Below are 15644 nucleotides of genomic sequence, written 5' to 3' on the forward strand. Positions count from 1 at the left end.
CTGTAAGGCATGCCAGTTATTGTTCCATATTCTAAGCTTTTTCCTCGACAGCATAATCTTATGAACCTCAATGTTTTTTCTGCATTTGACGACAGCATGTGCTAATGAGCCTCCTTGCTTTATAAGTTTGATTTTGACGACATCACCTGCTGATGAGGCTAAATGTTTTCACTCCTCCTTTCACGGCAGCAGCTGCTGAACAGGTTTTATTCCTTTTTTGACGACAGCGTCTGCTGATGGGCAGACATGTTTGAATTTTGCTTTTGCCGATATGTATCGTCTGCTCATGAGGGTAAATGTTTTCACTCCTCCTTTGACGGCAGCAGCTGCTGAACAGGCTTTATTCGGTTTTTGACGACGGCGTCTGCTGATGGGCTGTCATGTTTGAATTTTGCTTTTGACTACATGACCTGCTGATGAGGCTACATGTTTTCACTCCTCCTTTGACGGCAGCAGCTGCTGAACAGGTTTTATTCCTTTTTTTGACGACGGCGTCTGCTGATGGGCTGACATGTTTGAATTTTGCTTTTGACGATATGTATCGCCTGCTTATGAGGCTAAATGTTTTCTTCCTAGGTTTGATGACAGCTTATGATAAGCTTAAACACTTTGAATGTATTTTTGCACCAGACAATACCCCACCCAGAGTGCATCAGTGCTAGCTTACTTGCAATTCACTGCCCCATCCATGTGAATATATAGCTACATGTCGCAGGATAACCAATATGCTGCATGTGTAATGGTGAGTTCAGAGGGTTAAGTTAAAAACAACAAGGGAAGTTGCCCTTTCAGCTCATCACCGCAGCTGGCTGTTCATCCCTGTAGCGACGAATGTAGTGCAGCAAGTATTTTACCGTGACACAGGTCATTTTCCCGATTTTTCTGACTTAAGCCACTTATAAACTACTGCAATGTTGACAAATGTTGTGAGAAAATTAAAATTTCGGGCAGTAAGTTCTACCTCTTTTCAAAAAAAGTGCATGTGTTTGCGTCATGACGTTGCCGCTTCAACAGAGTGGCAAACTACATGAGCAATTGACGTTCTTAAGTTGTACCTGTGTGCTGGTTGAACAAGCCAGTTTTACGAAACAGTGCATAGCAATATTGGCTATGTTTGCTGCAGTAAACTGAGAAGCACAGAGCTTTAGCAGGAGCACCAATGTATCAGCTTCATGACGTATGTCAACATAGTACTTGTGACGGGGAAGAACGTCTGAAATAGGACATCTGGCACGGCTATCTATAGGCAGAGTGTGTGCGCTGTTGTCACATTTTGCTGATATGAATATTTGTGCGCTAGGCGAACACCCTGGAACTGTAATGCTTGCCCCAGTTTACAGAAAAGAGGTTCATAAATTGTTTCAGTGAAATTGTGTTACACTTGACTCTGCACAGGCTAAGTTGCTCCCTTGGACAACTGATGTGTCCAAAGCCATGTTTGCAAAGCCGTGTTTACAGCGCCATCAAGCGGGCGTCCTGGGTAGTTCACGACGCCGCTGGCAGTACAGGGAAAGCTAGACCTTTGCTTCTCTGAAATCCTCCCTGTTCTGTGCTTCAGTGAGTGGCTCAGACGGCTCGGTTCACTGAAGTGAAACGGTTCATTTGAACGGTTCAGCGGTTCATTTAGGTCTGTAACCTCTGGTAAGCATGCATAATCTCAATTACTAGTTAACTGTTATTGAGTCATTTATTTTGTAACAATATCCAGTGTATTTGTACTCAAAAGAATCGGCCTCACCATCATTACAAAAGTTTTTGGGTCAGTGGTATTTCAGAATTACTCTCGCTCCATATATAAAGAAAAAAATGCAATTTTTGTCAACTTTATAACCTCACAAATATGATCTTTACTAGTGAGCTGTGACGCCAGAAAAAATGATTCTGGAAGACATGATACAAAAAACTAATTTTAATATTGTGGTGGTGAACAACACTTTGTTCAGTTTATTCGAAGAGAGACGGGTCCGCTTTATGGCAGTGGTAATACATGACGCGAAAGTTGCACGCAAGACCCAGCTGGGGTGGCCGATACGCCTTTAAGAACTCTACCGGAACGTGCCGACACGACTTGTTCAGAGCCATGCTCAGCACGATTCTCTAATAGAGCAAGCAGCCGCTGAACACCGGTTCTTAGGAGAGCCGCTCTGCCAAAGAACCGCCGGGAGCCGAGAATCACCGCGGAACTGAGCGGTTGAGAAGATCCGGCTTGTTCCTGACTCGAACAACAGCTGCACGCACAAATGTAACTGTGGTAAATAATATGGTCACAGGAGTTTATTTTCCTATTACTTTGAAAATACGGACGCAGTTCGTTCACTGCTGCCATTGCGGCCTCCCGATCTTTCATTCACTGCCACCGTAGCCGCGGTTCCCTAATGGCGCCTTAGAAGATCCGCTTCGCGAAGAGCGGCTCTCGAAAAGAGCGGGAGCCGTTCTTCGGCTCTTCGGTTCAGTAACTGAGCGGAAGAGCTGGAAGAGCCGATGAACGGGTCAAAACTGCATCCGGTTCACCTGACTCGAACTGTCTGCTCGCACGACAGGGGGCGCGGTGGAGGAATTTGGAAAATTAGCCCCAGCTGGCCCGGAAGTACAGTTGCTTTCTCGCGCCGACAATAGATGGCACAGAGAGACGGCTCATTTGAACCTGGTCTTCGGTTCTTCGGCTCAGTAACTGAGCGGAAGAGCCGGAAGAGCCGAAGAACGGGTCAAAACTGCTTCCGGTTCACCTGACCCGAACTGTCTGCTCGTACGACAGGGGGCGCGGTGGAGGAATTTGAAAAATTAGCCTCAGCTGGCCCGGCAGTACAGTTGCTTTCTCGCGCCGACAATAGATGGCACAGAGAGACGGCTCATTTGACCTGGGTCTTCGGTTATTCGGCTCAGTAACTGAGCGAAAGAGCAGGAAGAGCCGATGAACGCGTCAAAACTGCATCCGGTTCACCTGACTCGAACTGTCTGCTCGCACTACAGGGGGCGCTGGAGGAATTTGGAAAATTAGCCCCAGCTGGCCCGGCTGTACAGTTGCCTTCTCGCGCCGACAATATATGGCACAGAGAGATGGCTCATTTGACCCGGGTCTTCGGTTCTTCGGCTCAGTAACTGAGCGGAAGAGCCGGAAGAGCCGAAGAACGGGTCAAAACTGCATCAGGTTCTTCTGGCTCGAATTGTCTGCTCCCACGACAGGGGGCGCTGGAGGAATTTGAAAAATTAGCCCCAGCTGGCCTGGCAGTACAATTGCTTTCTCGTGCCGACAATAGATGCCACAGAGAGACAGCTCATTTGACCCGGATCTTCGGTTCTTCGGCTCAGTAACTGAGCGGAAGAGCCGGAAGAGCCGAAGAACGGGTCAAAACTGCATCAGGTTCTTCTCGCTCGAATTGTCTGCTCCCACGACAGGGGGCGCTGGAGGAATTTGGAAAATTAGCCCCAGCTGGCCCGGCAGTGGAGTTTCTCTCTCGCGTCGGCAATATATAGCTGGCGCAGAGAGCTTTGACACGGCTTCCCGGCTTCGTTGGCTCTTTCTCCTTGGTTTCCTGTGCTGTGGGGCTGTGTCTCGCCCAGTTCGGCACGGATCACTGAGGGGGCGAGAGGGGGCTCCCTCTCTCCAAAAGAACAGCCGCTCGCTTTTACTGAGCCACGGCTCACTCGTTCACCGAAAAGAGCGGCTCAAAAGATCCGGATGACTCCTGAGCGAGACGCATCTCTACATAGAATATTTTGCCCAAACTGTGTGGATGTCAAAGGTGTAATGATCGTCGTTCCGGTTTGTGGCCCGTGCAAGCGTTTTTGGTGGACCTTCAAACGTTTCTACGGCGTTTTTGTATGCTGTTTGTGTGGGCCAAAGCAACACAGGAACGCGTACGTGAAATGTGTTGCCGCTATCACCGGACATCTCAGCGGCATACGCTAATTTCGTTTCCCTAGGCTTCGTTCGTGGCGTTTTATAAGTGGTGCGCTGAAACGGATACATTCGCGAGTCTCTGTTCATCTCGGGTGTTTCTTCCCGAGTTCAAAGACAGGTTGGTAAAAGGCAACGTTGCAAGCGCGTGAAAGGTTCTTTCAGCGACTTCTTATCCCTCTTGCCGTACGCGGCGCCTGAAATAAACTAGTGTGTTCCCAGAAAGTCTTTGCTTCACTGCTTTCATTGCTCTCTGTTTTCAAATTGTTCAGGTAGAATGTTTCGATACGTACAGCGTTTTCTTTTCAGCTTTCGACAGTGACTCTGACCTAATTACAGCGGTGTTGCGTTTCTCCCTAGTCGCCATTTGTGTTTAGTGGTGCAAGCTTAGTGAGCCTTGTATTTTAGGTCAACGCACGCATTGCGAGAACGTGCAAAATTTGTTAGTTACGATGGCAATAAAGTTCTTACGGAGGTTAGAATCCTCCGAGATACGGTTGTCGTAAGGGCTGCCCCGCCACCACGCAACGATGTTTGCGATCTCGTCTGCTTCGCAGACCAGCTGAAATAAAAAAATCGTCTGTGATATATTGCGCTTAAGCCTAACTTAGTAGGTTCGGTCACCTGAACGTTGAAGGAGCGGAAGTTCTTGCGGAAGATGTAAAGGGCCTGTGTGTTTGCTCCAGGGCATAGCAGCCTCTGCTCCAGGTTACTTTAGGTGCAGAAGGTGTGCTGCAGTGCACTCTTGTTAACAACATTGGCGGGTTGGGGCGAGGGAACAGGGAAGGGAGGGCATTATACATGTGGCACTATACATCATGACAAACTCTTTTCTAAAAAGGCCAGCAATATTCAACTTCATTCATTAAAAAAAATCACGCCATATCCACGGAATGAATGATGATAAGTGGGGCGAAGCTCGAGAGGGGGAGATCATCGGTAACTGTAACTCTCCCGTGAAAGTTCGCCCATTACATCATTAAGAAAGACGTAAGACTGTGTGCGTACATTGTACAAATCAACTTTTATTTTCGGAGTCAATGCTCCCAGGCCCAGACCTGGTGAAAGACCCCGCGCCATCGAGGACTACCCCGCACCTCTACCACGATTTGTCACGTAGGATGGGACACAACGGTAAAGAAAGAACTTTTATTTAGAGCGAACTTGTGCCCGAACAAGACGACAGGAAACGAGCAAAGGTCCTTGCATCTCGTTCGATCTCCGAGAACGACTGCCTGCGTTCGTGGCGTGATCTCTTGCGTGATCTCCCCCTCGCAGTGCACCTGCACTCGCGCCTCCGTTGGCGAACACAGACAAGCTCGCGCTCCCGGTGCCGAGTTTGCGCTGCCGGTTGCAGCCGGTTCTTGCGCGTGCAACGCGGCCCACTTTGCGACATCTCCGAAAGCATGTGGCGGTCACGTACCACGAGACACAAGGGATGGACAGACCCAGGAGCTTCGCCCCTAAAAAAGACAGGGTTGGGAGCTGTTAAAAAACACTTTTCATACGAATTACACGAATAAATGAATGGTGCAGGGAACGTCTCGACACACGAAATGCAAAGTACACGAACAACAAATACAGAACGGAAGCCGCCGGTGACACATCCATTCCTGAAAGCACCAATTACCGGCAGCGTTGGGAATGTCAGGGCAGTGTACAAGTTCACAGAAGAGCGCACGTGCCAGCAACGCAACCAATTATTTAGCCAGGTAGGAAGTAACTAGGTGCGTCCTGCGTGGAAGCAACTATTAAATCGGTCGCCAGTAAGCGTCAACAAGTTTCCGTGTATATAATAAAAGCATGTCACAGCATGATGGAGGCATGCAAAGAAGTGAGTAGTGATTGACTGTCCAAGAAGCGTAGGGGGGGGGGGGGGGGGGACCGCGCAACATCGAATAAAATGGTGAGTGACCGCGCGGATGGCGCGTTCGCGATAACAAATTTAACCCCCCAAAGGGGACTGCCAACCGCGGGAGCGGAGGCATACTGGGGATGCAGCTACTATTCCACGCAAAAAAGGGGAGACAGACAAGGGTGGGGAGGGGGGGGGAAACGTGTGGTGGCTGACAGTGTTCGGTAGGGGAAATGAAACAAAAAAGAAAAAAGAAAGAAAGAAAAAAAACGGATAAAATGGAAAAAAAGTGAAAATGGCTTACGTACCCACCAAGGACGGTAATTTCCCCAAACTCTCATTAATGCCTGCGGATGCGGATTTGAGCTTGTAAATGAGGTACGATTCGCGGATTAGTCGATCATGGTGAGAGCGAAACCCAGATTCTAATATCGTGACTCTGAGGTGGTCAAAAGAGTGCCCAGGAAGGTTAACGTGTTTTGACAACGGGAGAGATGGCAGGGTTTTGGAATGTGACTTCTGATTATTAAACCTAGTTCTGAACGACTTTTGTGTTTGCCCGATGTAGTGTAGGTGGCACACCGTACACTCGAGCAAATATACCACATTGGAACTATCGCAGTTCAGGTTTCCTCCGATTTTTAGCCGAAAGTCAAAGGCTGAACTGACCGCGGTATCCGTTGTGGACATGTGCGTGCATATTTGACATCGAGGCTTCCCGCAAGGACTGCATCCGCCGGTCGCTTGAGTCCTTATTTTGGATGAGGTCAGGACATCCCGGATGTTTTTGTTTCTCCTGTACACAACCCGTGGGGATTCGGGAAAAATATGTTTTAGGCGCTCACTTTGGGTACAAATGTATAAAGCGTTTTTAGTATAGACGAGATTTTGGGAACAGATGCGGAATGTGTTAAGACCAAGTTCGTTTGCGGGGTGTCGTGGGAGGTTTTGGTGCCTCTGAGAATGTCTGAGCGATTCAGGTTTCGTGCTCTGTCTATAGCGTTGTCAATTATTTCAACGGGATATTTTTGTTTCAAAAGTGCACTGCGTAGCTCCTTGCAATTATCATTGAAGTCCTCTTCCTTTGAGCATATTCGACGAAAACGATAAGCTTGGCTATAGAGAATTCCGGTTTTGCAATGTTTGACGTGACTGCTTTGAAAATGTAGGTACTGTTGCTTGTCGGTCGGTTTTCGGTACAGTTTAGTGATCAATTTGCCCTCTGAGACGGTGACGTTTACGTCAAGAAAATTAACATTAGACGGGGAATATTGGTAAGAAAAAGAAAAGTAGGGATGCGCAGAGTTGAACGCATCTATGAAGGTTATCAGGTTCGTCTGCCCGTGGGTCCAAATCAGGAATACATCATCAATGAAACGCTTATAATAGAGTGGTTTTAAGCTCTGGCTATTCAGAAATTCACCCTCCAGGACGCCCATAAATATATTGGCACAGTTTGGCCCTACGCGTGTTCCCATAGATGTGCCACTTATTTGGACGTAGTGTTTTCCATCGAACTCAAAATTGTGAAGCTCTAGAATTAGCCGAAGAAGAGTGCTTAGTGTAGAGCCATCAATAAGTTTGTCAAAGGTTGCTTCCCGGCAAGCGTGAGTTACTGCTCGGATTCCATCGTCGTGCGGAATATTTGTGTAGAGTGACGCAACATCCATTGTAACCAGGAGGGAATTGCTGGGAATATCCAAATCTAAAACGTCCGAAAGGAAGCGGTTAGTATCTTTAATGTAGGAAGGAAAACTAGGCGGTCTGATGCTAATTATCGAGTCCACGTACCGCGAAAGGTGTTCCGTGGCGGTGCCTATCCCCGCGACGATTGGGCGGCCGGGATTATCTTTTTTGTAGATTTTCGGCAGCAAGTAAAACCTGCCAGCTACAGGATTAAGCGGAACAAGTGAATGGGCGGTTCTTTCTGCCATTACTCCATCCTTCGCCAGTTGAGCGAGATGTTCTGTAACGGTTTCTTTAACGTCGTCTGAAGGATAATTTTTGAGTGGTTTGTAGAATGAAGAGTCTGATAGCTGCCTCTGTGCTTCTTTAACGTAGTCAAGTTGGTTAAGTATTACTATTGCACCACCTTTGTCAGCTGGTTTAATTACAATATCAGTGCGGTTAGAGAGGGTTTCTAATGATTTTTTTTTTCACTGATGGAGAGGTTATGGCGGAAGGTAGACTGCTTTTTGTAAGCTTCAATGATGTCTTGTTGCACAGCTTTGATATACATATCTAAGCACTCGTCCCGCTCAGAAAGAAAGTGGTGAAAAAATGCCCGCCGGGTGGGATCCGAACCCACGGCCTCCAGAATACCGGTCTGGTGCGAAAGTGGTGAAAAAATGCCCGCCGGCTGGGATCCGAACCCACGACCTCCAGAATACCGGTCTGGTGCGCACCAGACCGGTATTCTGGAGGTCGTGGGTTCGGATCCCACCCGGCGGGCATTTTTTCACCACAAATTTCTGACTCAAAAAATTCTTCATCTGTTTCTATGATCCACCACAACCTCCCCTTTGCTTTCCGAGGTTTTCTTGAATGCCAACCCTTACTTTCTATATATATATATATATGTATATATATATATATATATATATATATATATATATATATATGTAGCGAATCAGAATAGGAAATGAGGGGCTCGTTGAAAATAACACAGAAATAAGGGTTGGCAGTCGAGAAAACCTCGGAAAGCAAAGGGGAGGATGTGGGAGATAATTGAAACAGATTAAGAATTTGGAAAGAAAGAAAGAAAGTGAAGAAAAAATGCCCGCCAGGTGGGATCCGAACCCACGACCTCCAGAATACCGGTCTGGTGCGATAACCACTACGCTACCGGCGGGGCGATTTTCTCCCTCACTTTCTGGGCTATTTATGTTAGGTATTTTTGTTTCCTATGTTTGGGGGTGGTAGCCAGCGCCATTCGGACTACTCGGGGTGAAGGGGACCTTCTTTTTAACCCCCGGGTCGTGACTCGAGTGTCTACGACCTGTCCAGAGTGGTCAACCAGCTTTGAACCCTCTTAAGCTTCCTATGGCACCAAGACTGCCAGAACAGAGGCCCTCGCTATGCATGTAGCGAATCAGAATAGGAAATGAGGGGCTCGTTGAAAATAACACAGAAATAAGGGTTGGCAGTCGAGAAAACCTCGGAAAGCAAAGGGGTGGATGTGGGAGATCATTGAAACAGATTAAGAATTTGGAAAGAAAGAAAGAAAGTGAAGAAAAAATGCCCGCCAGGTGGGATCCGAACCCACGACCTCCAGAATACCGGTCTGGTGCGATAACCACTACGCTACCGGCGGGGCGATTTTCTCCCTCACTTTCTGGGCTATTTATGTTAGGTATTTTTGTTTCCTATGCTTGGGGGTGGTAGCCAGCGCCATTCGGACTACTCGGGGTGAAGGGGACCTTCTTTTTAACCCCCGGGTCGTGACTCGAGTGTCTACGACCTGTCCAGAGTGGTCGACCAGCTTTGAACCCTCTTAAGCTTCCTATGGCACCAAGACTGCCAGAACAGAGGCCCTCGCTATGCATGTAGCGAATCAGAATAGGAAATGAGGGGCTCGTTGAAAATAACACAGAAATAAGGGTTGGCAGTCGAGAAAACCTCCGAAAGCAAAGGGGAGGATGTGGGAGATCATTGAAACAGATTAAGAATTTGGAAAGAAAGAAAGAAAGTGAAGAAAAAATGCCCGCCAGGTGGGATCCGAACCCACGACCTCCAGAATACCGGTCTGGTGCGATAACCACTACGCTACCGGCGGGGCTATTTTCTCCCTCACTTTCTGGGCTATTTATGTTAGGTATTTTTGTTTCCTATGCTTGGGGGTGGTAGCCAGCGCCATTCGGACTACTCGGGGTGAAGGGGACCTTCTTTTTAACCCCCGGGTCGTGACTCGAGTGTCTACGACCTGTCCAGAGTGGTCGACCAGCTTTGAACCCTCTTAAGCTTCCTATGGCACCAAGACTGCCAGAACAGAGGCCCTCGCTATGCATGTAGCGAATCAGAATAGGAAATGAGGGGCTCGTTGAAAATAACACAGAAATAAGGGTTGGCAGTCGAGAAAACCTCGGAAAGCAAAGGGGAGGATGTGGGAGATCATTGAAACAGATTAAGAATTTGGAAAGAAAGAAAGAAAGTGAAGAAAAAATGCCCGCCAGGTGGGATCCGAACCCACGACCTCCAGAATACCGGTCTGGTGCGATAACCACTACGCTACCGGCGGGGCGATTTTCTCCCTCACTTTCTGGGCTATTTATGTTAGGTATTTTTGTTTCCTATGCTTGGGGGTGGTAGCCAGCGCCATTCGCCATTCGCCCCGCCGGTAGCGTAGTGGTTATCGCACCAGACCGGTATTCTGGAGGTCGTGGGTTCGGATCCCACCTGGCGGGCATTTTTTCTTCACTTTCTTTCTTTCTTTCCAAATTCTTAATCTGTTTCAATGATCTCCCACATCCTCCCCTTTGCTTTCCGAGGTTTTCTCGACTGCCAACCCTTATTTCTGTGTTATTTTCAACGAGCCCCTCATTTCCTATTCTGATTCGCTACATGCATAGCGAGGGCCTCTGTTCTGGCAGTCTTGGTGCCATAGAAAGCTTAAGAGGGTTCAAAGCTGGTCGACCACTCTGGACAGGTCGTAGACACTCGAGTCACGACCCGGGGGTTAAAAAGAAGGTCCCCTTCACCCCGAATAGTCCGAATGGCGCTGGCTACCACCCCCAAGCATAGGAAACAAAAATACCTAACATAAATAGCCCAGAAAGTGAGGGAGAAAATCGCCCCGCCGGTAGCGTAGTGGTTATCGCACCAGACCGGTATTCTGGAGGTCGTGGGTTCGGATCCCACCTGTCGGGCATTTTTTCTTCACTTTCTTTCTTTCTTTCCAAATTCTTAATCTGTTTCAATGATTTCCCACATCCTCCCCTTTGCTTTCCGAGGTTTTCTCGACTGCCAACCCTTATTTCTGTGTTATTTTCAACGAGCCCCTCATTTCCTATTCTGATTCGCTACATGCATAGCGAGGGCCTCTGTTCTGGCAGTCTTGGTGCCATAGGAAGCTTAAGAGGGTTCAAAGCTGGTCGACCACTCTGGACAGGTCGTAGACACTCGAGTCACGACCCGGGGGTTAAAAAGAAGGTCCCCTTCACCCCGAGTAGTCCGAATGGCGCTGGCTACCACCCCCAAGCATAGGAAACAAAAATACCTAACATAAATAGCCCAGAAAGTGAGGGAGAAAATCGCCCCGCCGGTAGCGTAGTGGTTATCGCACCAGACCGGTATTCTGGAGGTCGTGGGTTCGGATCCCACCTGGCGGGCATTTTTTCTTCACTTTCTTTCTTTCTTTCCAAATTCTTAATCTGTTTCAATGATTTCCCACATCCTCCCCTTTGCTTTCCGAGGTTTTCTCGACTGCCAACCCTTATTTCTGTGTTATTTTCAACGAGCCCCTCATTTCCTATTCTGATTCGCTACATGCATAGCGAGGGCCTCTGTTCTGGCAGTCTTGGTGCCATAGGAAGCTTAAGAGGGTTCAAAGCTGGTCGACCACTCTGGACAGGTCGTAGACACTCGAGTCACGACCCGGGGGTTAAAAAGAAGGTCCCCTTCACCCCGAGTAGTCCGAATGGCGCTGGCTACCACCCCCAAGCATAGGAAACAAAAATACCTAACATAAATAGCCCAGAAAGTGAGGGAGAAAATCGCCCCGCCGGTAGCGTAGTGGTTATCGCACCAGACCGGTATTCTGGAGGTCGTGGGTTCGGATCCCACCTGGCGGGCATTTTTTCTTCACTTTCTTTCTTTCTTTCCAAATTCTTAATCTGTTTCAATGATCTCCCACATCCTCCCCCTTGCTTTCCGAGGTTTTGTCGACTGCCAACCCTTATTTCTGTGTTATTTTCAACGAGCCCCTCATTTCCTATTCTGATTCGCTATATGCATAGCGAGGGCCTCTGTTCTGGCAGTCTTGGTGCCATAGGAAGCTTAAGAGGATTCAAAGCTGGTCGACCACTCTGGACAGGTCGTAGACACTCGAGTCACGACCCGGGGGTTAAAAAGAAGGTCCCCTTCACCCCGAGTAGTCCGAATGGCGCTGGCTACCACCCCCAAGCATAGGAAACAAAAATACCTAACATAAATAGCCCAGAAAGTGAGGGAGAAAATCGCCCCGCCGGTAGCGTAGTGGTTATCGCACCAGACCGGTATTCTGGAGGTCGTGGGTTCGGATCCCACCTGGCGGGCATTTTTTCTTCACTTTCTTTCTTTCTTTCCAAATTCTTAATCTGTTTCAATGATCTCCCACATCCTCCCCTTTGCTTTCCGAGGTTTTGTCGACTGCCAACCCTTATTTCTGTGTTATTTTCAACGAGCCCCTCATTTCCTATTCTGATTCGCTACATGCATAGCGAGGGCCTCTGTTCTGGCAGTCTTGGTGCCATAGGAAGCTTAAGAGGATTCAAAGCTGGTCGACCACTCTGGACAGGTCGTAGACACTCGAGTCACGACCCGGGGGTTAAAAAGAAGGTCCCCTTCACCCCGAGTAGTCCGAATGGCGCTGGCTACCACCCCCAAGCATAGGAAACAAAAATACCTAACATAAATAGCCCAGAAAGTGAGGGAGAAAATCGCCCCGCCGGTAGCGTAGTGGTTATCGCACTAGACCGGTATTCTGGAGGTCGTGGGTTCGGATCCCACCTGGCGGGCATTTTTTCTTCACTTTCTTTCTTTCTTTCCAAATTCTTAATCTGTTTCAATGATCTCCCACATCCTCCCCTTTGCTTTCCGAGGTCTTCTCGACTGCCAACCCTTATTTCTGTATATATATATATATATATATATATATATATATATATATATATATATATATATATATATATATATATATATATATATATATATATGTGTGTGTGTGTGTGTGTGCGTGTGTGTGTGTGTGCGTGTGTGTGTTGTACAAAGCTCGGTCCAAGTTTAAGAAAATTAAATGCGATATATCTGTATATATACGCACTTTAGGTTGAAAAGGCCGATTGTTTTTGGGCTCATACTCTGTCGGACGCGGGCTGATATTTAGGAACAGTTTGGCGGGCTCAGGCTTATTTATTATATTTGTGTGTGCGTGTGTGTGTGCAGGCACACTTGCACACACACACACACGCGCAGGCACGCACATATACACGCATGCACGTGCGAACACACACGCACATACACACGCGCGCACGCGCGAACACACATACACGCACGCTTGCACGCACTGAAGCACCCACGCGCGCGCACACGCACGCGCAATAAAATTATGTTTATTTAATAAATAAAATGATCAAGCAATAAAATTATGCCGTGTGACTTGGTGCTTTTCCGAGAATTGCGGTTGCGAATCCTGTATTTGCGCTCTTTTTGTTGACTTAACTGAAGTTTTAAGACATCTGTCATGTGTGCTGCATGTGTGAAATTTGAAAAAAAAGAAAACGGGAAACGTTTGCGTACGCACGACGCAGTTTGCTCGGTATGCAGATCTTGATAGAAAAATCAGCAAGAAAATAAAGAAAAAAATCAGAAGTGACGTATGGTGGCCAGCCTAAAGCACGCCACTCTTTCCTCTGTCAATACGATAGCAAAATCATCAAACAACGAAGAAAAAAATATCGGCATGATAACGAGCTCGATTTGCTAAAGCACGGCGTGGTCTGCTCGGTTGGCTAAATGGGATGAAGAAATGAGCAAACAGTAAATACACGACGTAGCTACCTTTCCCATAAAAACCCTGGTACATTAATAGCATTATCAACGGTTTTTACATGAAAAATCACCCGCATTTCCCCGAAGGGGAGCATGGGGAAGTGCGAATGCACGGGTGATGCTATGAGGGGGAGTTATGTTGAACTGTGTTGGCATTGGCCCGTTAGTTGCATTTAACACCCCCGCGTGATCAAGTGGGGATTCACACACCCCGTTAGTCGTTCTCTGGAAATCTTGGTGAATTAAAGTGTATGTTCGAGGAGATCACACACACACGCAAGTGAAGTGAAACGACAGTAGTCTTTATTCAGCACTTGATGGTGTTGTCGTTGTAGTTGACGGTCATTATGACCGCCTTGTGGTCACTGAAATGTACGGTCAAGAGTTGTTGCAAGACCGCGCGTATCAGACAGTTCCTCGCAAAGGCCAGGTCGATGTAGATGCCGTTGATGGTGGTGGGAGCCTCTAGCGGTAGGCACGTCATGGAGTGGTTGGCGAGCATGTATTCCATCAACCACTCGCCGCCCTTCTTCTTCTTGGCCAATCGCCCTAAGTGGGTATGTGCTAAAGAAATTAGGACCTCTTCTTGGCCAATCGCCCTAAGTGATATGTGGTGCGGACGGACGGACGGCGGTGGACGCGTGATTCAGGGTCGCTTAAGAAGTGCATTCGCACTTAAAAAAGAGCTGTAGCCCCTCGGAGAATGCCCCAACGCACGCCTACCCGCCGCTACCCGAGGCGAAAAAGCGCTCGGGCGGGGACGCGAGCTCCACCGCGCGTGGTTGACACGAAGTGCCTCACTCGGCGGCGGCCGCTTTTTCCACTACCCAAGTATTCTAGTAGTTCACTCTAACGGGGTCTTACTGGGTCTTCGGCTCTCGGAATAAACCGCTCTTTCACGAGTCCTCGGCTATATATATATATATATATATATATATTTCTATATATATATATATATATATTTTGTAGAACAGAGACGTACGGGACGAGGGGTTCCGTAAGGACACATATCAAAGTTGCAGTCCTTATTGCCAGTGCGGTTTGGCGTTTTAACAGTGTTTTTTTATAGTGCCGAATGAGGTATGATTGCATTTTTTTTTGCAGGAATAAATAATCGAAAATTCAAGTGGAGAAAAAATGCGCCGTTTTTTCCGCTTCCGGAAAAAACGGTGCATTTTTTCTCCACTTGAATTTTCGATTATTTATTCCTGCAAAAAAAATGCAATCATACCTCATTCGGCACTATAAAAAAACACTGTTAAAACGCCAAACCGCACTGGCAATAAGGACTGCAACTTTGATATATATATATATATATATATATATATATATATATATATATATATATACGAAACACGAAATCTGTCAGAATCCAGCTTTATGTTGTTGATGCAAAAAATTACGTTTTGCTTAGACATATTTGCTGCATATTTTATGTTTGTTCGATTTAAAACTGACAGGAGAATATAGCCAATGACCTTGAAATTTGTCCGCTTAGTTGAGCCTGCACCTCCAAGCACAGAGCAAAGAAACTGCTGCAGAAGGACGCTGTACTTATTAAAGTTTATCAGTGGACGTGGGCTGTTGCAGTTTTCCCAACAAGGGGTTGTCAGTTGTACAAGATATAGTTATAAGGTCAGAACCTTTTTATATATAAGCGTGATCAAGGTTGAACGGGAAAACCAGTTGATTACCTAACTACCTTGCGTCATCCACCCCTCTACTAGCAGAGTCGCCTAAAAGCCTTTGGCTCTGTGACATTTATGAATTCATTACTATTTTTAAAATGTACGGCACCAGTCAGGTTCTGGCAACGTATTATAACTACGGACGTTATTCGCAAATGAAATGCATCAGTTCTGCTATTTTAAAAGAGCGTTTCCTCATACGGGCTTCACAAGAACGTCCGACCGTAATTCACCGCAACATACGGACTTTTGTGTGGCAGCAGTGATTGCGGGTACGAGCATCGCAGACATTCCTTGGTGCACTGCGTACGCAGGTGTGTACACGGATTGTTTTGTTCTGAAATTGTGCAATTTTTTGCCCAATTCACTGCTATCCTTACGTTGTTCGTGCAACTTTTGATATGGTGACTAACGTCGAACTAGCAAAAGACGCCTGTGATCTCCTAGCCGAAATTGC

Source organism: Haemaphysalis longicornis, unplaced genomic scaffold, assembly GCF_048455015.1.
Source record: "Haemaphysalis longicornis isolate Haplotype H1 unplaced genomic scaffold, Haemaphysalis longicornis Haplotype H1 scaffold_7, whole genome shotgun sequence".
Taxonomy (NCBI): Eukaryota; Metazoa; Arthropoda; class Arachnida; order Ixodida; family Ixodidae; genus Haemaphysalis; species Haemaphysalis longicornis.